General features: G+C 37.7%; 1 pseudogene across 1 annotated transcript; it reads right to left on the bottom strand.

The window, feature by feature from the left end:
• Positions 1–1,044: 1,044 nt before the first annotated feature.
• On the bottom strand, positions 1,045–11,794 carry LOC144367322 (aldo-keto reductase family 1 member C4-like; annotated as a pseudogene). Its single transcript, XR_013426663.1, has 9 exons — positions 11,641–11,794; positions 10,636–10,803; positions 9,674–9,790; positions 8,710–8,787; positions 8,028–8,150; positions 5,632–5,741; positions 5,013–5,178; positions 2,586–2,668; positions 1,045–1,294 (listed from the first exon to the last, which is right to left on the bottom strand). The product of XR_013426663.1 is annotated as an aldo-keto reductase family 1 member C4-like (transcript).
• Between the last annotated feature and the right edge of the window lie 10,487 nt (positions 11,795–22,281).

Below are 22,281 nucleotides of genomic sequence, written 5' to 3' on the forward strand. Positions count from 1 at the left end.
TTTCCAACTGATTTAAGGGATTTCTTTCTATGAATGCATCCTAATTGACATAGATATTTCCAAACATACTGTAAATAATGTTGTTTCAGCTTCTCTTTGTGTGACTAATCATCAAGCTATGGCATTGGATAAAATCTGCAAACGTTCCTTTTTGTCTACAGCCTCTAATTATCAAAAGAACATTTGGTGGAAGGAAGAACTGCAGAGTAGAGGAAGGGAAGCAAGAGGAAGAAAGAGAGGGCACAAAAGGAAAGCATGAGGAACAACCTGGTGAAAGGAACATACCATATTATGCTATTTAATGTACAAATATACCACAGTAACTCAATGAATCCAATCATCCTCATATACACAGGTACATAGAGATCACCTGAATTAGAATAACAATAAGAGAAGGAATGTCAGGAGAGTAGAGCAAGCAGATAATGGGGAGGGAGGACAGCAAGAAAGGGGAAGGTACTGAGAAATAAGATTGATCAAATGTTATATGAATGCATGAATTTGGCATCATGAATCCCACATTATGTATAATACACACACACACACACACACACACACACACACACACACACACACACAGAAACAAAAAAATCTTCGTCATATGTCCCAAGCAGAGGAGTGCTCAACTCTTCTACCTTTGCACATCTGAACCCTCATGCTCACTCCAGGCCAGATGCCCTCTCACCCCTTTGACAACCATATGAATGAAAACCTCATCCCCCAGTTTCCAGGAGCTCTGGTCCTTGAGCTGCAAGAAGAGAGCCCTTGGCCTGCTGCTCCTCCTTGCCCTATGTGCTTCCTCTTGCAGACTGTGAACCATGGTCTTCATGCAAAGTATTTTCTTCTTATTCCATGGTTAGAGAAGCATTGACTGATAAATGCCAATTGCTACTTCTTCAGAGCCTTAAAGTCCTATCTTTTCCAATCCCAGGAATGGGTTAGCATGACCAAGCTCCTGCTGACAGGCTTAAAGCCACATTAGTTTTTGTTTATAATGAGTCAAAAAGAAACTAATCATCAATGTAACAGAGTGAATGCAGAATCTTGAGAAAAAAAACTTTATTTTATTTTTTAAAAAATTGTTGAGAATTTAGTGTCTTCTTTACTGGAATAATAAAATTTGCTTTGACAGAATGTGAGTGGCTAAGAAGTATGGATTAACAGAAGTGATGTGTCCAATCAGGAGCATCTGAGCCACCTCCTGCATCGAAGTAGGGGATACTAGTTGAAGTCATGACAAAGGTGTCCAGGTTAATATTCATCAGCAAATGGATAATTTGGGTGGTCAGACATACTAAAATGAAAAAGAAAATTATGTAACTTAGACTCAGTGACTGCATTTCTACAGGATAAATAAGTGATACCTATTGAGCTTCATTATATTTCCTCAGTGGTTGTACAATCTACCATTTCTACATTCAGGAACATAGCCATATAGGAGATGGTGTTTTAGTTCTAACTAAATTATACAAATTCTATTCCCTTACCAAGAACAGAACACAATGAACTCACAGAGACATCAATTCACTCATATGCATCTTCCTTAGCTCTATTGGCCAATCTACCAAATCAAAGAAATTCTTTCTTATTTCTTGTATCAGTGAAAGCAGAAACAGATTGCACCACGTTTATTTATTTAATTTGTGGAAGAGGAAGAAGAATGTGTCCTTTTCCACAAAGTAAGTAAATAAATGTTGTGCAATATGCTTCTGTTTTCACTGAGATGTTTCTGTTTCTGCTTTCACATGTTTTGTATAAGAATAAGTTCAGATATTGACCAATTCAAAAAGTATTTTAGATGTGCAGTATATTGCTAGCCATCTCACTTCCATTTAAATAATTCATTAATGATTATTGCTCACTGCCCATCACAGACAACATGGTGCTTATTTGGATATGGAAAGAATGTTATTTATGAGATACACATGCAAATCTCAGGAGCTCTGCATATATTATTTAGATTTCTATAATTTTAGAAATAATACAAAATAAAATTATTACTTCTTGAAATAATAGGTGACAAGAATTGAAGTTTGATTGCTACTGCCTCTTGGCCTTATATTCCTACTTCTTCATTTATATCTATATTTACAAAAATGTTAGTAATGATAACAATATATCTGCCAATATTTCAGCCTGTGTAACCATGGATTGTCTAATCCCCTTTAAAACATCATCACATTTATTTCTATTATAAATTAAAATTCCAAGAGGCAAAAGGGACATATATTCTTTGTTTATTCCTACTTATATGATGTCCAATGCCAGATTTTATAATCACAAAGCATCCAAAAAGAGTAAAGATTTTTTTCTCAAGATTATTAATTCTCTTCAACAAGGTTGTTTTTTTCTGCACACTCTTCTGTTGCTTTTGAACCTCTCTTCTAAAAAAAAACCAAAATCTCTATCCTCTGCATTAAGATGTCTACAGTTTTTAATTTGAAACTATATGTCCTCCCAGCAGCCCCAAGGGAAGCCTTTTGACACATTCTGCAGTGTCTGGGTTTCATCAAAGCTGCACGGAAAAGGAGGGAAAGACTTGAAAATAAATAAACAAAGGCCACAGGTCTATCAAGGTTACTTACGATTCCATGACAACATAGCACAAATTTCTGTTCAGGCCATCTAGGACTTTCATGTCTTCTTCAGTCAACTCAAAATCAAAAACCTATCACACAAGTAGAAAGTTTTTAGCATCTTTAGACTGCATGTTGCCAATCATGAAAATCCAATGAAATAATGTTGTTTCAGAACATTTAAAATATCTTAAAAGTTTCCAATAATTATTAAAAAAATCTAACAAAACACTCAAATGGTCAATAAATATCAGGTGAAAATTGAAAAGAAATCACTTTTGACATGTATTATACAGAAACTGCACTAACTACAGACAAAAAGAAATCTCAAAAACAAGTTGTAGCAAAATAAAGTAATGTTACTCAAGACTACAGTGTCACATAATTAATAGACTCTGAGAAATCTAGAGACAACATCATGAAACATGTAAGATGATTCAATAATTTCAATGATACAGTTTTATTTCTATATCCTATTAATGAACAGTTAAAACTCTACAATGATTTTTGACCAAATTTTTTAAGTCAGCAATTGTACTAATTATATCCTCTTAAAAAAAATGGCGAGTGGGGGGAGGTCACTTCAAGAATCACCATGTCACCATGTCTTAATTTGAGACATTTTACACATGAAAAAGTTTTCAGGAATTGCTATCATACTGAAAAAGAATGGATATATAAATCTTTGGTAATTTTCTTAAGAAATTGTAAGAAAGGAAAATATTGATTATTTTATACTTAAGGAATTATATAAATAGCATTCTCTGCATTCCTCTTTAAACTTTTCTGTACATTTGCAAAGTTGCAAGTGAAAGTGAAAATGAGTATGTTATTTAAAGACTATCAAAATTGTCACTACTGTAGGAATAAATATAACAGAATTAATACAAATACCTTCATAGATCAGTTTACTGCAGTATGTTTAAAGACTGGTTAAATATTGGAAACTCATATCAAAATCATGGAGTAGTATCTTTAATGATTCAAAAAGTAATTTCTCTCTGAATTTACTAAGCATTCCAATGCAATATCAAACAAACAGAGACAATCTGCATAGAGATTGATAAAGCAATTCTCTGTTCTTTATAACAGAAAAGTAGACAGAAATGTAATCCTGTTGCTGGGAATTTTTACTTAGTCATTTGAAAATTATGTGTCTATTTGGATTTTTATTTCATACAATGTTTAAAAATGCTATTGAATTATATGTGGAATTAAGGAAGGTAAGACTTTTGTAAAAAAATGTAATAAAATACTAGATTTTCCAATGTAATTAAAAACATGACACCATTAACCACAAAGTCCAGGCAGGAAGACACCAATTAGAGAAGGAACTTTGTTCATGAAAATATATCCAAAGAAGAATGGAATCACAAGTAGAATGTGGGAGAACATATTTCAACAAACACAACTGCATTTGAAAAAAAATATATAGAATATGTCAATGTGGTCAATTGTTTGCAAAAAATGATCTCCCCAATAATTCATATCCCCAGTCTTCAATCTCTTTTCTATGTGAATTTGAAGCTTCTTTCACTAAGAGATGGTGTCTATTTCTGCAACCCTTGAGTCGGGCCTCATCTCTTTCATTGGCCAACTTTTATTGGCCATTAGAACATGGTAGAAGCTACTCTGAGCTGAGGCATGAGAAGGCTCTGTGAGATTTCATTCATTGCCTGGGGACAGTGCTATATGATTATGTGAAGCCTGCGTTGTCCACTGATGGATGTAAAGTACCATGGAGAGGAGATCAGACACCTCAGACAACAGAGCAAGTAGGACTACAGCAGAGGGACCACACTGTCCTGCAGATGAATATCAGAGTTGTTGACAAAAACATGAGTAGCCTGGGTAGCTGTAAAACATTCACTGAGTTCATGCTGAACCAAGGCAAAGAGAGAAAACTTAGAAACAATTGTTCTTTGTATTAATCTCAATATTGAGTAGGTTTTCTTGTAACTGCTCTAGTGGTGATTCAAAAATTGTTCTCCTATTGAAAATGAATGAAAAACCAACCAATTAAATGGTATAAACTGACAGTAGACAAGTGTAAAAACTAAACATGAGTAAATATATGAATAATAATATACATGGAGGATTTGGGGAAATGTAAAAAAATCATAATTCATAGAAAAAAATCACCAAATCCAAATTCTCATTTCAGGCAATAAGTAAAAAGAACAAACAAAGTTGTCTTGCACAGAGTTATATAATACCTGGCTAGACATGCTGAAATCCAAACCTCTGGGATTTATCCAATCTTAATACTAAATGGCTATACTGCATGTCCCATTGTGGAGTAAGAGAACACACTTCTGAAAACATGAAATCTTACATGTAGAGGACTTGGCCCAATAACATCTTTGCAAGTTTCAAGAAGCACACATGTGAAAGACACTGTGTAAGAACACACGTTCCCACAGCCCTCCTCTCTACCTGAATGTTCTCTTTTATTTCATTCTCCTTCAAACTATGGGCCAGAACCACAACTCCACGCTGCAGCTGGTAGCGGAGGGCAATCAGGGCTGGAGATCGCTTGTGCTTTTTTGCCAAGGCACCAAGAACTGGATCATCCAAGAGAACTGGGGAGTTCTGGTCAACCCTGGAAGGAAAGACAGAGATGCTGAAGCCCTGAGGCCAAGTTGGTTAGGAGGATTTCATATATTTCCCTTTTGGGGGGAATGTGGTTTACTGTGGTTGAATCCAAAGGCTTTCTACCACAGAGCCATAAGCCTAGTCCTTTTTATTTTTATTTTTGAGATAGGACCTCATTGAATTTCTGACACTAGCCTCAAGTTTTGAAGTCTTCCTGCCTCAGCACCACTGATCCACCCACAAAAGAGACTCAGATTTCTTTGGACAACTCTAAGCAGGGATCCTCAAATGCAGTCCCTGTGCCAGCAGCATCAGTGTCTTATGGGCTCTTCCCAGAAGTGTAAATTTTCCGCTCTTCAAGGGTCAGTTGAGAGTGATCTTTTGAACTCTGAGTCTTGTTGGACTATAGATAGTTCATCTTCAATGGTATTTGAGATCGACTCCCTAAGGTTCTCATTACCATCCTTTGTATCATTGAGTTCCAAGAGCACCATAGGCAACCAGAACAATGTCTTTGAATTTGCAGAAGTCCAGCAGTTTCCTCTGGTTATGATAAACATGACATTCTACCTGTAGTGGAAAAGGTAGAAGGTATATGGTTCTAATGTTAATATGAAAACAAAATTGCAAATAAAAGAAGCTGAATTTTTAAAAATTCAATTTGGACATTAACATTGTGCCATAAATCAAGAATTTGGTCAAGGACTAATAGAACAAGTTTGACAGACATTTGGTAAGTATACTGCGGTTGACATTTAGGTAAATTTATTCATCAAAAGAAAAAAAAAGAAAAAGAGATTCTAGATCTCAGGGAGCTTAGAATAATTCCCCCCAACCATAATCTCTATTAACAAGTCCCAATTTGAACCAGTCTATGTGGGACAAAGGGACCCTGACCTGAAAATCTCCACTCTGCAGGGCAGTAACATGCACAGTGGAGACTAGAAAAATCTGAAGAAATCCCACTGTCAGTCAACACCCAAAGGTGAACATGGGCAGAACTCTTCAAATTTTCATGGTATAACCAACAAGACTGGAAAGCAAGATGGGCATGCCATGCCTCTCCTCTCTGTGAAGATTCTCTCTCTCTCTCTCTTTTGGGAGTTTCTCCTTTTTGCTTTCTAATCACTCCATGCCTGCTGCTCTGAGCAACATGTCGGATGCTGTTCTACTGTGACGCAAAAACCCAGTAACTGAGGACCACTCTGGCTGCCTTGGCTCCTCGGCAGGCCCTTGGTGTATAAGAAGGAACTCAAATCTATCTCCTAACTGACTGAAAATGGGAATGTAAAACAAATAAATCATATATAACACAGTTAAAAAAAAAACCTGGTTCAATATCATGTGGAAAAGCTGAACTTTATGTGTGAAAAGAGGTCAAGAAACATGAGAGAAGGAACATGTGATCCTGAGTCCCATCCTGAGGATGGAGAGAACTACAAAAGATATTTCAGAGAAGCAAAGGGACAGTTGAACACAGACTGGATTTATATGAAGTGAGAGACTTACTGCTAACTTTAGATGTCGTAATGTAAATGTGCTACATGGGAGACCATCTTCATTCCTAGGATATGTTCCCTGAGCTCTCTAAAAGTGAATCTAAATTTACTTTGAAGAGATGTAGCAAAATATTACACATATTTATAAAGATTCCCACATAAATGAATATCTCACAGTGTTCCACATAGTCAACAATTTTGGATACAGGGTGGAAAATATGGATGTCCAGGATCATGCTCTGAAGTTTTTTGTATGTTTGAAAAATTTTATGATAAAAAGGTGTAAAACTAATATTAAAAATATTTTCATTTTTAACATTCTTATTGAAATATATAGTGCTCAGTCTCCATTTATGAACTCATTGTTTCATATGCTCTGTTCCAAACACCGATTATTACACACCATGTCTGAAACTTGTCAAAAGCAAGTTAGAGCACAGAACCATGCACACAATACATGGTATTGCACAGTTGATTTGATATCTGAAAGCATCAAGAAAAGCAAGTGAGAGGGGCTCAGGCACAAGGACAACTGTATAATTAAGTAAAAGTTCCTGAATGTGGATTTCATCCACCATCAGTATCACCATTAAAAGTAACTTCCTCTCAGTCATTTAAGTTTCACAAGATCTGCTTTATTCTCTTTGTTAACCATTCCTCTGGGTCCAGAAGCTGAAATAAGAGATAGCAGGGACTCAGGCACCCAACCTCCACTCAAACCCTGTCCACTGATCTATTTTCATTCTTTTTGCTCACTGCCCATTCCTATGTACTCACCTTCTTTCCTACACACAGTTCCCCCCACAGCACATTCATCCATCCAGTGTCTGGTCTTCCTTCATTGCTCAAGGAGAAGCTCACCTTGCATTGAACTCAGATAAATAACCATCCTCCTACTTGATCACCTTTACATCACTAGATTCTGCCACATACTAGGAACTAAGATCTTCCCCTCATTTTCACTAATGATCCAGTAAAGATACAACTGAGAATCCTCCACACACTGCAAGACAGTGGAAAATCTTTTTTTTTTAAAGAGAGAGAGAGAGAGAGAGAGAGAGAGAGAGAGAGAGAGAGAGAGAGAGAGAGAGAGAGAAATTTTAATATTTATTTTTTAGTTCTCGGCGGACACAACATCTTTGTTGGTATGTGGTGCTGAGGATCGAACCCGGGCCGCACGCATGCCAGGCGAGCGAGCTACCACTTGAGCCACATCCCCAGCCCAACAGTGGATAATCTTAAATCCTTCTGTTCCACCATGGTGAATGAACTGGGGGACAGTACAGGACAGACACCTGGAAGTGGTACAGAATCAAGAAAATGAATAAGAGATGGCAGTGAGGCTCGGGGCTCTCACCTGGTTGCAGACAGGCTTATACTTGAGGCCTGGTTTATTCAGGATCATCTCCAGCTGCCTGCGGTTAAAGTTGGACACCCCGATGGACTTGGCTAATCCTGCGTCCTTGCACTTCTCCATGGCCTTGGGAGGAAGGGGTTAGGAAGAGGCATATGTACAGTCAACTATGTCACTATGAAGGCAAGACAGAACTGTTAAGAGGAGCACTGTCCAGGAATGACAACAAAGCTGATGAATTGATTGTGCAGAGGGGAAAATGGTATAGAGAATAGGGCAAATTGTTGAGAGCTAGAAAAGGAACTCGTGTGTCTTCTTTAGGGCAACAGACATGACTGCATGTGGAGGCAGCAGCTGCGTTTCCTCATTATCATCAGTTCTTCTCCTCTCTATCCCTCTGTTACATTCCATTAATGTGTACCTCCTTGGGCTGTGGTTGTGGCTCAGTGGTAAAGCACTTGCCTCATATGTGTGAGGCAGTGGGTTCAAATCTCAGTACTGAACATACAAAACTGATTAAAGTAAAGGTCCTTCAACAACTTAAAAAATTGTATACCTACCCACAACCCCAACAAAAAAAATCTATTTTAAATTTAATGATTTCTAGACCCACAATTTCAGGAGAAAGCATAACTTTACTTTAGTCCTCTGGGCTTCCAGTGTGGTCACTCCTTCAGGTACTCACCTCTTATGTGGCACAGAGATCCAGTGAGTCACATATTACTTTTCCATTTTCATCTTTTGGATAAAGCTCTTCTCCTGGCTGCAAGAGAAGTGATCATAACAGAAATCATGCCAAATTCATACGATCATGCACAAAATGGCTGCTAGATATCTATGGGATGGGAGACTAAAACTCCATGAAACACGTGGAACATTAGTCTATATTCATCTATTTCCAAATTCTTTACATGTGGAGTCGTAAGGAATACCTTCAGGTGATAGTTTCCTGTATTCCCTTACATCAAATTATCTGCATGTTTAGCTATTCACACACTCACACACACACACACACACACACACACACACACACACACACACTCTCACACACACACACACAAGTATAATTAAATAAGATATTCTCAGGTCTCCTAATGGGATCTTCCAGTAGCTTATGTTATTTTTCCTGTCCCTACATATTACCCTAGAGAAATGTCTCTCTTTCACTGGGTAAGTCACTGGTTGTATGGGTTTGATCTCCTGCAATAATGGGATTCAACAATGACACAGGCTGAAGAGTGGTCTTTATCTACCTGGACACATGTGGATCTAAGAATATGTATGTGTACCAAAGATGGTCATTCAAGTTTCAATTCAAATTTGATTTGATGCTGGAAGATGAAGAGTCCTTATCAAATATTAAAGACCTGAAACTTGAAGAGCCCCAAAGTCATATTTACCATCAGTGGAATAGGTTAAGGCAAAAAGCAAGCAAATCTCTAGTAATGCATACATAATAAATAAATAAACAGAAAGGATACTGAGGATAACTTATTATCATAAAAATCTAACCATAGTTTAGAATTTCTATAATTCATATAAATTAAGTTTATATAAATTTATAATAGAATCTCAACTCAACCATCAATGATAATGATAGTCACGCTGATGACTGAAATTAAGTAGGTTTGATGCTTCAAGTTGCCTACCTTCCATGCTGTTGGGAAATGAATAAGGTAGAGGTCAACATAGTCAAAACAAAGTTTCTTCAGTGATCTTTCCAAACAAGATTGGACCAGATTGGGACGATGAAAAGTGGACCATAGCTACAGAGGATAAAAAAGGAAATGGAACTAGATTAATACATTACCCATATTTGGAAGATTTGACTAACTTCATGTTGAGACATTTATTTATCTATTCCTTGAAAAAGGATGATCATAGGGAAGATATTCACTTCAGATCTTGGGTTTTCATTGATCTGACCCTATTCATGTAAACTGGATTATATCTTTGTCTATTATTAGTCAACAATTGAACTATGGAAAGAATTACACAAGACATAATTTTTATCAAATAATAACACTATTTAATCTATGATTAATGTTCATAGATATTACAAAGCTATTGTTAGTCCATCTCATGAATTCAGTTCAAAATTTGTATATTTTGATTTGAAAAACTGAAGGGAAACACATTTTGAACATCTTAATAATCAAGTCACTTTAGCTATGTCTTGTTTACTACAAATGGAAAAGTCCTACATTGTTCTTTGATAATGACAAATGTATCATGGATATTCAGAGTGATTTAAAAGTCAACCAGGAGATAATGAATCCATAATCTGGTGAATTCATTGAATTTCTGGAAGACGTCACAGGACTCTGCATATGAGATAGTCATGTTATTCTATCAGATTTCATAACCAAATGAAACAACCAAAATGTTGTTTGAAGAATCAGAAAAATAAAGAACTTTAAAGTCATAAATTTGCAGACAGTGAGTAGGAATTCGTAATCCTTCCCTGTTTTTAATACTATATCTGTTATGTTAATAAACATTGTACAAATATTCACTTTCACAACAACAGATCACCAACAACTTTTCACCCAACATAGTTTTCACTTCTTTATATCACATTGCAATAATTTTTACACTGTATACACAATACCTTTGAAGTATAGAATATGTATTCTCTCTTCACAGTGCCATCTTCAATCTTGCTTCTAATGGCCAGTCCTACCTCCTCTTCTACTTGATATATATAAGCACAATCAATATGGCGGAAAGCAGTTTTTATAGCTATTTTGGTGGCCTCTATTGTCTTACTATTAGGAACCTAGAGGAATGACCAAAAGAAGTACTTGGAGAACCATAGTATGAGAGATAACTTATAGTGAGCAAAGAGAACAGGTCAATAGACTAGAAGAATTTTATATCCCAGTGTTTTCATAAGACTACTGAATTATGTGATAAGGTGCTAGTACCCTAAACTTTGAATGTCCATTTTTCTCTTCTGTAAGAATGAAAGAAATTGCCAAAGAATTATTTTGAATATCTGTCAATATAATACACAAAACCAATGATGATTAATTGACAAACATCCGTCTTAGGTCACCGTTTGACTTATCTGGTTGTTATACATTCGGGTAAATTTCCCACAGTTGAGAACACATAAAAAATTCTCCTCTGCCAAGGTGCAGCATTTTCTGTGAGATGCTGAAGCCTTCCTCAGAGTGAAAAGAAAGTATTCTGCATCATTTATTCTATGCTTTTCATCTCAGGGACATTTTACTACACAGATGTCTGTGGCTCTTGCCTTCTTGGGAGGAAAATATATTTCCTGAGGTATAGAAATAAAGAGAGAAGCCATTTACAGTGCTAACAGAGTGCTGACATTCATCTTTTCTTCCAAGTTGGTCAATAGACTGAAATGAGGGGTGGAGTATTAGAGTGGTCAGAACACACGGTAGGTGACCACACCATCATGCAATGATGGAAAGCAATGTCTGAAAACTGTCTTTCCTGATAATGGAATAGCTCTCACCTGGAAACACAGGACCACCGGAGCCCCCCAGAGTCACACTGGAAGCAAGTAACTTGACAACCCAGATTGGATTCCGTTCATCCTGTGTCTACTTTCTTTTGAACCCTCTACTCAACTTCCTACTGTTACCTCTTGAGGTTTATAGGTGCCAAAGCCCAGCCCAGGAATGAAGTGACCATCATTGAGCTCCACATATTGATGTTTGGAATTCATTGCCTGTGACTCCTCAGCCTGAGTAGGTTCTGCTTCTGCTTATTCTTCCTTCACAGGGCAATAAATAACTGGAATTCACAGCTCCAATTGCTTGTCTAATGGTTATCCACTTCTACTTATTGTTTAATATTTAGACAATATTTTATAGGAAGAGTGAGGTTAAAGCAATATTCCCTAAGTGAGAAGAGAATTCAAACCAGTTCACTTATTTCATATGGAAAAAAATTATGTAAATTACTACACATTGGAAAAAATGTTAGTTTTTACTGAATTTTCTCCATATTTTATCAAGAGTTTAATATGTGAGATTAGATGATTATTGACCATTTGTTAAGCTAGAAACCTCAGATCCCTGGTATTTTGCATTTTTTTTCTTGATTTTGTTTTTTTGTTTGTTTATTTTTTTTCCTTATTCTTCTAATTTTGGAGGGGAAGGTACCTGGGATTAAATTAAGGGGCACATGACCATTGAGCCACATCCCAAGCCCTATTTTGTATTTTATTTAGAGACAGAGGCTCACTGAGTTGTTTAGCAACTTGCTTTTGCTGAGGCTAGTTTTGAACTCATGACCTTCTTCCCTCAGCCTCCCAGGATGCTGGGATTGCAGAAGTGCACACCTTCGCTCCCAGATTCTTAAAGCTCTTCTTGACCATACATTATTAGAAATGATGAAGTATAATATACCATGCCCAAAAACACAAAGAATTTTTAAAACAGGATATGGACCATGTTTTAGAGTCTCAGAAATACAATCATATATAAAAATCAACAGAAGTTAGATTTTTCAATTTTCCCATTGGTACCATGCTTTTCACAATTTGACTATCAAGTCCCATGAGATGCAATCCTGACAAGTGTGCAGTAAAAAGTGCACTCACTTGATATTCTGCTCAGGGGAAGCCAAAGAATTACAGCTGCAGCACTTCAGTTTGCAATAGGCAATAAGAGGCTAAAGGTTATTACAGTTTTCACCCATTAGATAATATATGGAGAAAAGTAGCAATAAGTAGGATGCAAAATGAAGGCATTTTATAATATTTATGACCTATCTTACCATGATGCATAAAAGATAAAAATTTGAAAAAATATTAAATTATTATGAATTTTGGAATAGTTGTGAAAACATGGATGCACTGATGAAATGGAATATTTGAAGCAAAACGAGTCAGACATGAACATTAATAAATATTCCTCTATTACATATAGGAACAAGGGCTCAGTTTAAAGGGGATTTATTATAATAATGATATAATATGTCCATAAAGTATGCATAATAGAAAAGAAAAGAGTACAAACTGTAAGTAGTCACTCCTTCCTCATAGTAAGACTAGGACTGATCTCCTTCCTGGTTTGTAATCATCTATACTTTTTGTCATTTTAAAATTGGGAAAAGAGTTTACTAATATGAATTAAACACTCCACCCCTTACACAAATCCTCTTTACTTGTGGTTTTGATTTTATTAAAATGAGCCCATTGTCAGCCATACATTATTGGATAAAATGAACTGTATCACCATAACCCATGCCCCATACACACACAGAGTAAATTAAGGTGACTGTTGAGCACTTTTCAAAAATTCAACTGTCAAAAATAGCATTAAATTTAAACTTGAAAAAAGTTATCCTTTTTAACTTTGCTATTGCTAACATATTTTCTGGATGTTCTTATGTTGCATTGTAATGAAAATGTTCACTGCTGATGGATGTGCAGTCCTGAGAAGTGTGCACTCAAAATGGCGATGGTCCACATTGCCAGTGAATCAAAAGTGACTCCGCTGTAGGAATGGACTTCACAAGACACAACACAGGCCAAGGTCTTTCTGAAAAGTGGGACTCTGAGTGAGTGGTAAATCTTCTGCAGTCCCTTCAATTAATGTTTCACTTTTGCAATCTGAGAAATGTGTTTACTAACCAAAGGAAAAGCTCTGATCCTGAAAATTAAATAGAAAGGAATTTCATGGCAGACAACCAGCCCTATGTACTCTCTCAAGCTGCTTTTGCTGAGTGACACAAACCTCACTGAGAACCCTCGGGCTTCACTATTGATTTTCCATTTACTACTAAAATTCTGCCTAGTCCCTCCCATGATGTACAAACTTGGATTCTTGTATATCCTGACTTTACCTGAGTTGCATTTCCTGGGCCTTGTCTCCATTTTCTCTAAAATCGGAATATTTGTCTGTACTGATCCTGGACTCCACTGGTGAACTTGGACATGGTAGCATGTGCCAAAGAAAATATCTGGATGTCCTGGACACAGAGCAGAAAACCTTTGCTCTGCATCAACCACACCTCACTAGTTAAAACCTCACCAAACTTCCAAGGTTAAAGCTCTTTATTATACGGTCTTGGATTCTATTAATAATTTGAAGGTCTGCTGCAATCTGACTGGGCCCAAAATCTCGAGTCACTGAAGCAGGAACAAACTTTATTTCTGAACTTCACCAGCACATTCCACACACGCTCCCCAGGAATTCTAACGCGAACCAGGCAGGTGGCGTTCTCTCGGACACACTACACCAACAGGCAATCCCTCCTCCGGAATTCCTTCCTACCGCTCTTCCCCAACCAATTGGAACTCTCCGGGAGACCGGCTAGAGCTCCAAACTAGCAGGCCTAGGCAGACAGCAGGGGTCTAATCTCCAGTTCAATGCAGATCTTAACATAATTATTATCTTCTCAATGGCTTGCTGGAGTCACCTTTCAACCCAAAATGCCATGCGTCATTCCTACTTGGCTATGGGTCTCAGCATCTCTCCCCTTCTGTTTAATTAAAGAACAAGCAGTGTGGCTTAGGGACCATGCCTGTTAGATTGTCCAATACAACACATGGTCCTTACCCGTCATTGGATGAGCTGACCTCTAGGCGTCAGCCTCCTGTCTTAGGTTGGTACCACTGCAATTGGGTCATACCCATCACAGACTACCCGTCCAGTATACAGCCATATTTGTGGATAGGCCTTTGCACTAGTGTGTGAGGGAGCAAGGTTCTTTGCCTCACCTCTGTTGGCCCCAAATTTGGTCTTGGTGCCAGTGTGGGGGGGTGAGGTTCTTTTCCTCACCTCTGTTGGCCCCCAAACTCCAGACCATCATTAGCAGAAGGCAGGAGGACAGAGAAATGCCACAACACCAAGCCAACTGATGGCATCTTCGAAAAATTGTGCCACCAGTGACACCATCAGCAATGATACTCTAGCTTTACCACAATTCGCTGCACCAACAGATAGTTCACAATCTATACTAGTGATACATAGTCCAGGCAAGCTCTGCAAGCAGTTCAAAGCAGAGGAATCCATCAATATGTCCATTTCCTCCCAAAGTAAATCGACTCCTTGATTGAGCATTACTTGTTGAGTTATTATTCATTGATGCATCAGTTTATACAGTTTGTTGTGATAACTAACGAAGAATACAGTGTGGTTTTATCTTTGTCTTCGCCAGCACTGGGATGAAGATAGAAATTCTGGCAAAGATGGCTAAAAAAAAATTATGTAACATTTCAACACGTACTAAGAAAACAATTTTCTGAACAATTTACATTATCCTGAACAGAATTATTAAATATAATGACGAGGAAAGGTGAAGGTAAACAAACAGATCTGTTAACCTCCTTTTTTGTTCACATATTAAAACAATCCTCAACAGTTGTTAACCCAATTTAAATTAAACCATTAAAATCGTGTGAATAAAAAAAATTTGGATCCATTTTTTTCATGAGCACTCCTCATATATGATATATGGACATACGCACATACAGACATACAACACAAAACACAAGTGTGCACACAAACGTACAACACATAAGACAATCGTAAAGACCTTGTAGCTTTACACAGGTGAAATCTCCATTGCAATGTTTAAAAACTCCACAGTCAAAAAATAAAGTGAGGAGATCCAACATGGCGGCTGGCGCAGAGAGATCAAGTCTCTGACCTCTTCAGCTGCGCGGGCATAGGGAGTCTTAAACTGTCCAAATGCTGTTTGCTCAGGATCACTAGGCAATGCTGAGCTAATGTGGTTCTTGGGAGAACAGTCTGCGTATCTCAGAACACATGCCGAGGCCAGAGCGGCGGAATTCAGGCTCCTGTTCGCCTGTGTCTTGAAGACAAACCTCTGTGACTCAGTGCTAAACATCCTGCTGAAACAACTGGTCAGCCCCTCTGAAACTGTGGAGGTTAATACCAATGGAGCCTTCATAGGCAGTGGCCACAGGATTAAGACGGGGCTTGGGAGAGCTGGTCAGGACCCACCATTGCATTGGTCACCCGGCAAAGGGAACGAACTGTCGCCATTTGCATGGGATACCACCATGGCAGAGATCTGACGTCACCAGAATGCGGTGGAGGAGATAACTTTATTGAAGCCGGCGGTGGCAGGTGTGTAACCCCCTAGCCCTCCCTCTACACACAGGAGAAAAACCCCAAGGGCCCCTCCCAGCTCTCCCGTGAGTGCAATAGTCAGATTGAGGGAATCAGGAGCGGAGTCCCGCGGGAACCGCTGCGTCGGTCCCCGGTTACCGCTCCAACCAGTGCTGATAACTTTGATCTCTTGCACCAACTACCCAGGGCATGGCTACCAGAGGGCAAGCAAAATACGCTAAGGGTTCTCAGCCCCAAGCTCCACAACCTTAGGGTCTCAGGGAATGGCAAGCAGGGAGAGTGTGCCCAGTCATTTAAGAAAATAGAGCTCCTGGAAGCAGCAGACCTGGCGTGTAGCCAGTATTGTGGTGAGCGTCACTGGTGAGTGGGGCATGGTGAGAGGAAAAGTGGGGAAGTGACTAGACACAAGAAAAGGCCCTAGACACTCAGGATTGGAGACCCGCCTAGATGGGGAGGAGGAGTGGCTGCACATTGATTGGTTTCCATGTATTGAGAGGAGAAGCTTGGCCGGGTGGGCACAGCTCCACCTATTGGAAGAGAAGTTAATCGAACTCTAAGACTGCATTTTAAATTTTTTTTTATTATTTGGGGTTTTTTTCATTTTCATTTTTTTATTTTTTAAATTTTTTATTATTTTTTTATTTTTATTTTTTATTTTTTTGATTTTTTTAAAATTTTATTCTTTTTTATTTTTTCTTTTGTCTTTTCATTTTTTTACAATTTCCTTATTCCCCTTTTCTTGAATTCTACCTGTTTACTCTCATTCTCTTTAGTGACTTCTTCCCTTCCCTTCTAATACCTTTCCTCCCAAGCATCAGGATGCTGTTCATGTGTAATTTACTAAATATGTATAGGTCAATGTTCTCAGGTGTTATACAGTGCTAACAATTCCCTAGCTACCCCCAAATACTCTAGACCATTCTCTTGTTAATATCACTAGTCAGTAGAGCAACCCTCCAAGGTTGCCAAGAGATACCAACCTCAATACCATCACATCATTCGACCTAAATATAAGTCCCAAGACCAAACTTCAGACCGCTATATGCCATCAGAATCTGTACACAGTTTAGGAAATGAATGAATCTGCATTAAAGTGCAACAAAACTCATCATCTCTAGTCATAGTCTCCAATCACAAAAGAGAGACATCAGAGACACACAAAACCAAATAAATTCGTAGGAGTAAACAGTAACTCAGCAGTCAAATAGAATAAGAAGTAACATGAGCAGCATGAAAAAGCAAGGAAGAGAAGAAGTAGAAACAATTCAGGACGGCGTAAATACTCAGGAGGACCTAGAGACATCAGAAAAATGGTTAAATAAAGAACTCAAGGAATACCTTAGACAGATGGATTGTAATCTTAAAGAGGATATGAGACAGCAAATTCAAACAATGAAAGAACACATTGAAAATGAATTACATAAACAGATAAAAGAAGCAAATAAGCATCTTTATCAGGAGATAGAGATTATATAAAATCAAACAATAATTCTAGAAATGAAGGAAACTGTAAACCAAATTAAAACTCAAATGAGAGTATCACTAGCAGAGTGGAGCAAGTAGAAGCCAGAACATCAGATAATGAAGACAAAATATATGAACTTGAAAAGAGTCTAGCCAACTCAGAAAGGCTGGTAAAAAATCACGAGAAAAACATCCAAGAGACATGGGATAACATAAAAAAACCAAACTTAAGAGTCATCAGGATAGAGGAAGGTATAGAAGTTCAAACCAAGGGAATGAGCACCCTGATAAATGAAATAATTATAGAAAACTTTCCAGAAATAAAAAAGGAAATGGATGTACAAATTGTAGATGCATACAGGACACCGAGCATAGAAAATCACAGTAGACCAACTAAAAGACACATTGTTATGAAGATATCCAATATACAGAACAAAGAGAAAATATTAAAAGCTACAGGAGAAAGGAGGCAGATTACATCCAGAGGAAAACCAATAAGGTTAACAACGGATTTTTCATCACAGATGCTGAAAGTGAGAAGATCCTGGAACAATGTATTTCAAACACTGAAAGACAATGGATGCCAACCAAAAATTTTGTATCCAGCAAAATTAAGCTTCAGGTACGACAATGAAATAAAAATCTTTCATGATAAACAAAAGTTGAAAGAATTTGCAGCTAGAAAATCAGCATTGCTAAGCATCTTGAGCAAAACACTAAACGAGGAAGAAATGAAAAACAATAACCGAAACCAACAGTGGGAAGTACCTCAGTAAAGTCAGAGGGCAGGGGAAAAGTTAATCATGGAGAAACAAACCTAATAAAAAAAAAGAGAAATAATCAAACATGGCTGGAAGTACAAACCATATATCAATAGTAACTCTAAACATTAATGGCTTAAACTCACCAATAAAGCGACATAGGCTGGTAACATGGATTTAAAAAACAAATATGCTGCCACCAGGAGACACACCTGATTGGAAAAGACATACACAGGCTGAAGGTGAAAGGTTGGGAAAGAATATACCACGCACAGGGTCCTCATACGCAAGCAGAGGTGGCCATCCTCATATCGAATAAAATCGACTTCAAGACTAAGTTAATCAAAAGAGATAAGGAAGGACATTATATACTGTTAAAAGGAACCATTCACCAAGAAGACATAACAATTATCAATATTTATGCACCAAATATGGGTGCTTCGACGTTTATAAAACAAACTCTCCTCAAGTTCAAGAATCAAATAGACCACAACCCAATAATTATGGATGATTTCAACACACCTCTCTCACCATTGCACAGATCCTCCAAACAAAAGTTGAATAAAGAAACTATAGAACTAAATATCACAATCAATTACCTAGACTTAACTGTCATATATTGCTAGGAGCCACAGCAAAAGTATTATGATACATGGCACCTTTGTTTTAGGTGACTGCCAGCTAGCCATTGAGATGATATGATTATGTTAAGATTTACATTCATATGGAAATTAGACTCCTGCTGTTCACCTCGGCCTGTTACGGGACTCATGTTACGGGACTCCCGGAGAGTTCCCATTGGTTGGGGAAGGATAGTAGGAGGGTATTTCCAGGGAAGGTGCGGGCCCCCGGTTCCGGTAGACACACACACATGGGTGGATCGGCTTGCTAGCTGGATGCACACGGGTCACTGGCGGCCTTTTTAAAATAAAACTTTGTTTCTGCTGGAGCGGCTTTTGTTTCTGTGCCCAGCCAGGTTGCGGCAATATATAGAATATATCAACCATCATCAAGTGGATATACTTTTTCTCAGTAGCACATGGATCCTTCTCAAAAATAGACCATATATTATGCCATAGGGCAACCCTCAGTAAATATAAAGGGGTGGAGATAATACCATGCATTTCATCTGATCATAGTAGAATGAAACTGAAAATCAATGATAAAGGAAGGAAGGAAAAATCCTACATCACATGGAAAATGAACAATATGTTACTGAATGATCAATGAGTTACAGAAGACATAAAGGAGGAAATCAAAAAATTCTTAGAGATAAATGTAAATACAGACAAAGCATATCGGAATCTATGGTATACAATGAAAACAATTTTTAGAGGCAAATTTATCGACTGGAGGTCATTCCTCAAAAAAAGAAAAAACCAACAAATAAATGAGCTCACATCAACAGACCCTTAGCCATGCTAACGAAGAGAAGAAGAGAGAGAACTGAAATTACTAACATACGGGATGAAAAATGCAATATCACAACAGATGCTACAGAAATACAGAAGATAATTAGAAATTATTTTGAAACCCTATATTCCAATAAAATAGAAGATAGTGAAGACATTGATAAATTTCTTAAGTCATATGATTTGCCCCTACTGAGTCAAGAGGATACACACAATTTGAACAGACCAATATCAATGGATGAAATAGAAAAAGCAATCAAAAGACTACCAACAAAGAAAAGCCCAGGACCGGATGGATATACAGCGGAGTTTTACAAAACCTTTAAAGAAGAATTAGAAAATATGTATGACATGTGCAGATTTATCTACTAAATCATTGCCCAAACTAAGGGCTCCATGCAATCCTGGAGGAAGTGTGAATCAGGAGGTATAGAGATACCAGATTTCAAACTATAGTACCAGAGCAATAGTAACAAAAAGAGCAAGGTACTGGTACCAAAACAGGCGGGTGGACCAATGGTACAGAATAGAGGACACAGAGACTAATCCACAAAGTTATAACTAACTTATATTTGATAAAGGGGCTAAAAGCATGCAATGGAGGAAGGATAGCATCTTCAACAAATGGTTCTGCGAAAACTGGAAATCCATATGCAACAAAATGAAACTGAATCCCTTTCTCTCACCATGCACAAAAGTTAACTCAAAATGGATCAAGGAGCTTGATATCAAATCAGAGACTCTGTGTCTGATAGAAGAAAAAGTTGTCTCTGATCTACATATTATGGGGTTGGGCTCCAAATTCCTTAATAGGACACCCATAGCACAAGAGTTAATAACAAGAATCAGCAAATGGCACTTACTTAAACTAAAAAAGTTTTTCTCAGCAAGAGAAACAATAAGAGAGGTAAGTAGGGAGTCTACATCTTGGGAACAAATTTTTACTCCTGACACTTCAGATAGAGCCCTAATATCCAGAGTATACCAAGAACTCAAAAAATTAATAAGATAACAAATAACCCAATCAACAAAGGGGCCAAGGACCTGAAAAGACATTTCTCAGTGGAGGACATACAATCAATCATCAAGTACATGAAAAAATGCTCACCATCTCTAGCAGTAAGAGAAATGCAAATGAAAACCACCCTAAGATACCATCTCACTCCAGTAAGATTGGCAGCCATTATGAAGTCAAACAACAACAAGTGCTGGTGAGGATGTGGGGAAAAGTGTACACTTGTACATTGCTGGTGGGCCTGCAAATTGGTGTGGCCAATTTGGAAAGCAGTATGGAGATGCCTTGGAAAGCTGGGAATGGAATCACCATTTGACCCACCTATTCCCCTTCTTGGACTATTCCCTAAAGACCTTAAAAGACTGTACTATAGGGATACTGCTACAACGATGTTCATAGCAGCACAATTCACAGTATCCAGACTGTGCACCTAACCTAGGTGCCCTTCAATAGATGAATGGATAAAAAAATGTGGCATTTGTACACAATGGTGTATTACTATGCACTAAAAAATGACAAAATCAAGGAATTTGCAGCGAAATGTATGGCACTAGAGCAGATTATGCTAAGTGAAGCTAGCCAATCCCTAAAAAAGAAATGCCAAATGTCATCTTTGAGAGTAACTAAGAACAGAATATCGAGGAAGAGCATGAGAAGAAGATAACCATTAAACAGGGATGAGAGTGGGGAGGGAAAGAGAGAGAGAAGGGAAATTGCATGGTAAAAAAGGGAGACCCTCATTGATATACAAAATTACATATAAGAGGAAGTGAGGGGAAAGGGGGAAAAACAAGAGAGAGAAATGAATTAGAGTAGATGGGGTAGAGAGAGAAGATGAAAGGGGAGAGGAGGGGAGGAGATGGGGGATACTAGAGGATAGGAAGGGCAGCAGAATACAACAGACACTAGTATGCCAGTATGTAAAAAAGTGAATGTGTAACCGATGTGAATCTGCAATATGTATACAGGGTAAAAATGGGAGTTCATAATCTGCTTAAAACAAATGTAAAAAATATGATATGTCAAGAGCTTTGTAATGATTTGAACAACTAATAATAAAATAAACAAATACATAAATAAATACATAAATAAAACTGAACAGAAAAAACATTAACCTAGGTCTGTATGAGCTCAAAAAAATAAAATAGAACTTTATGATGTGGGAAAAGGCAATAATAAAATAGATATTGAAAAAAGCATCCTGGTTAATCACTGTTGCAGATGTAAGGATAGCCAAGCTGGAGCTCTGGATATCAGTTGTTATGGATTTGAGTCAAATCATATTCTTTTGGGTCTGTAGAAATCGCTTTGGTTAGTCTCTCTGGACTCCAAATCAGCTGCTGTCTCACTGTGGAAACAGACAAACAGAAACTGATTCCAGACAATCACTGGGTCAGGACATTTCCATTATCCTGTTAGAATATCCTTCTAAAGTACCTTGTGCTTATGTACATTTTTTGGACACATATGCCTTTCCGCAGCACTAAGCTCTGATGAATCCAAATTTAAAAACTTTTGAGTAAA

This window comes from Ictidomys tridecemlineatus, chromosome 10 (assembly GCF_052094955.1).
Source record: "Ictidomys tridecemlineatus isolate mIctTri1 chromosome 10, mIctTri1.hap1, whole genome shotgun sequence".
Lineage (NCBI taxonomy): Eukaryota > Metazoa > Chordata > Mammalia > Rodentia > Sciuridae > Ictidomys > Ictidomys tridecemlineatus.